Below are 3,776 nucleotides of genomic sequence, written 5' to 3'. Positions count from 1 at the left end.
AGGGAGGGGGTTATGGACATTGGGGAGGGTATGTGCTATCGTGAGTGCTGTGAAGTGTGTAAACCTGGCGATTCACAGACCTATACCCCTGGGGATAAAAATACATTATATGCTTATTAAAAAAAATTGTAACTCTATTTTTAATTTCTTACACAATCTCCACCCTGTTTTCCAAAGTGGTTGCACCAACTTGCATTTGTACCAAGAGTGTAAGAGGGTACCCCTTTCTCCCCATCCTCTCCAACACTTGTTTACTGCTCTGTTATTTTTTTTTCCATTCTAACTGGTGTAATGTGCTATCTCAATGTGGTTTTGATTTGAATCTCCCTGATGGCTAACAATGATGAACATTTTTACATATGTCTATTAGCCATTTATATATCTTCTGTTCATGTCTTCAGCCCATTTTTCAACTTGATCATCCTTTTTTTTTTTTTTTGAGGGAGTGGCGGTTATTGAGATTTTTATGTTATTTAGAGATCCTTGATATCAGCCCTTTGTCTCTATTGTCATTTTTGAATATCCTTTCCCATTCCCTGGGTTGCCTCTTTTTTGTAGACTGTTTCCTTGCTATGCAGAAACTTTTATCTTGATGAAGTCCCAAATGTTCATTTTCACTTTTGTTTCCCTTGCTTTTGGAGAAGGGGGAAATTGGAGGGGGAGATGGACCATGAGAAACTGTACACTCCAATAAACAAAGTGAGGATTTTAAAGAGGTGGGGGGTGAGGGGATGAGTGAACATGGTGGTGGGTATTAAGGAGGATACATATTTCATGGAGCACTGGGTATTATATGTAAACAATGAATCTTGGAACACTGCATCAAAAAGAAATGATGTATTGAATGGTGAATTATATAATAATAATTATTTTAAAAGGAATTTCAGACATTGAGGTGGGGAGGTGCAGTTTATCTGCAAACTCAAGGGACATTTGTTTTGGAGAGCATGGTGTTGGACTAGGGGAGGGAGAAGCATTTAATGTGCACCTACTGTGTTCCAAGCAAATTAGATAAGTGAGGCTATTTGATCCTGAGAGAAAAAATTCTATTCTACAGATAGGAAATAAAGCTTCTGAGAAGTGAAATAAACTTGAGCAAGTTTATAAATATAAGAGTGCATGATGGTGACCTAACTCATCCCACCTAAGGTGAGAACTGAACCCACCTCCTCGAGAGACACACCAAATCTACACCTATTTATAGATCCTCGTGAAGAAGAACCGAGAACAGCCTGAACAGCTTCTGCACAGCAGAAAACAGAGACAGAGACATCATAACACAGGAATCACCCCTCAGCAGCCTGCCAACTGCAGTGGAAGGGATAGTTCTGTGGGCTGTAAGCTAATGTGTCTGCACTGGCACACAGAAAACAAGCTACAGTTCAGAGAGCAACTAGAATGTGAAGGATCTTCCCTGAGAGCTCCCCCCCCAACACAATGGGGAAGGAGGGGTGTTGGATCTCCTTCTGTGTCAAGTCACAGGCAAGCTCAAATTCTGCTCCACTTTGATAGTATGTACAGAAGCAAGGTCTGAGCATCCTCGCTGGTGTACCACCTCGTTGATCCCAGGGTCCCCAGCCCACTCAAACCCAGCTGTGCCAAGAAGCAGCTCCAGCATGGCACACACTGGGATGCTCCTTGTCAGCATTCACTAGAGCTCCAGACATCATACTGAGTTGGCACAGTTGCTAAGCATCCAAGAACACTCCAGGTCTGCTCCCATCTTGCATGGGTCACCCTTAGTTATATGGGTATGTGACATCCTGGGTCATGTTTGACCTCCAGATGCCTTGAAAAGGAGTACCCTATGTGGAAATCCCAGGATCCCATAGCTCACACTCTGTCAGGACACTCAGAGTGCTGAAGATATCCCAGTTTTCATCCACTTGAGTTTCAGCCATCTTGCTAGTGGGTACTGTGCACAGAGAACAACCGCCATCCTAAATCCACCCCAGCTATAGCTATCTCCCAAAGCGTCCTCTCTTCAGAGAGCCTTGGGACATTCCTGCCCATGCCCACTGCAGTTACAGATGTACTGCCAGGCTACCCCACCCCATGAAGACAATCCCAGAAAACCTCAGCACCTGATACATCTCCACTCCAGCCACCCTCTGCAAAAAGAGCCCTGTGACAGCAGTTAGCTCTTAGCTTCACCCAATCTGCCGGGATGTCTTCTGTGTGAAGACCCTATGTTTCTTATAGCATGACTTACACTAGCCAAGCTATGTTAACAACCCAGGTATCTCCCAGAGATTTTTGCATAAGGGCTGCCTTTCAGCCAACCACTTCCCCGCTTGCCTAGCCAAAAGTCCCACCTTCACCTCCCAGAAAGTCACAGCCCATAACCTGGTGCCTATGCACTCCAAGGCCTCTCTGGCACCTCTATGCTCACACACTCCAGAGCACTCCCACAAACTTCCCACCACCCCGTGGCTCTGCACTCCACCCACACCCCCAGAAAGCCCCCACCCAGACCCTGATTCCCACACACCTCTGGGCAGAGAAGAGCCTAGAAGTACTGGCAGATCCTGGTCCTCCTCCTTCTTGGTAGCAGCAGACTGCAGCCCTGGATCACAAAGTCAGCATGTGGGAGAAATTTCAGTTGGAAGAAGAACAAGATTCAGAAAATTGGTTTTCATGAACTTCGCAAGGTCACACAAGGATCACTGCACCATTCCAACCCCTTGAAAACTTGCTGTCTCTGATACTACCAATTAGAGAGCCATCTTTGCCTTAGCATCCAATGTTGTTCCAGCAGCACCATTGCAGGAGAGTACAAAACAAAGTTTTGTAGAAATGCTGAGATTTCATCATTTATAAATACACCACAGAGATAGTATAAGTTGCCCCTTCTACAGATCTATGAATTAGAAGCACATAACATTGAAACATGGAGGCAGTCTTAGCCCCCCAAAATACATAAGCCTTTAGTTAACATAGCTCCAGATCCAAGCCTTTTCTATGATGTACACTTGCTGATTAAAAAAAAAAAAAATCCATGCCTTGCCAGTTATTCTATCAGTGGGAATGCATTTTATATACTTACCCTCAAAAGAATCCTGAAGTTTCCCAGCATTTTATGTCTGATATACCAAAGTCTACCTTCATGAAGCAGAACCCAGATGCCCTTGATTTTGGGACCCACCTCTATATCCCTTCATCCACCAGAACACTTCCATCAGGAAAGCCTTGAACATCTTTTTAGAAAGAAGGTTGCCAACCTTCACTGTGGTGCATGAGTCAGGAGAAGCTGTAGACATTTATTCCAAGTGTGATGTAAAGTAACCTTGTTGCTGAGAAAACATAGAGTAACCTAGATATCACAGTGACCCAGGCCCTTAGCACTACTTACAGTGTCTTGAGGGTGTCATGAAGTGTAGTAAGCTGTGGATCCTGGGCTGATTACTGTGGGCTGATATCTGTGGGCTGCTGGTCACAACTGAAACAGAGAGCTCATGGGTGTGATTTCCCTGCCAGATAATAGGCAAGTCCTGATACTCATGTCCACAGGGGCCAGACAGAAGGAGAGAGAAGCAGAATGACCACTGTGCCTGAAGAAGCCCTTGGAGAAAATGTGGAGAAATATTCTGGGTCTGGCTCTAGATCATGAACACTGACCAAGACAGAAGACAGACAAATGGTTAACAATGTGTATCAGGGATTAGTCATGGTTATTTTTTTTTTCCCAGCAAGGTTGAAACTGAGCATAAAAAGATTCAGTTTTCCATTAAAAGACTGTTTTCAGAGCTTTGAACAATTTCAGATATTGTATGTTG

The 3,776-nt window shown here is 44.2% G+C and overlaps 1 pseudogene; it reads left to right on the top strand.

Moving 5' to 3' along the window:
- Nucleotides 1–2,584: 2,584 nt before the first annotated feature.
- Nucleotides 2,585–3,542, top strand: LOC123939144 (annotated as a pseudogene).
- The last annotated feature ends 234 nt before the right edge of the window (nucleotides 3,543–3,776 follow it).

This window comes from Meles meles, chromosome 3, assembly GCF_922984935.1.
Source record: "Meles meles chromosome 3, mMelMel3.1 paternal haplotype, whole genome shotgun sequence".
Taxonomy (NCBI): Eukaryota; Metazoa; Chordata; class Mammalia; order Carnivora; family Mustelidae; genus Meles; species Meles meles.
The sequence above is the reverse complement of the archived record's forward strand: the minus strand, read 5'-3'. Positions and strand labels throughout refer to the sequence as shown.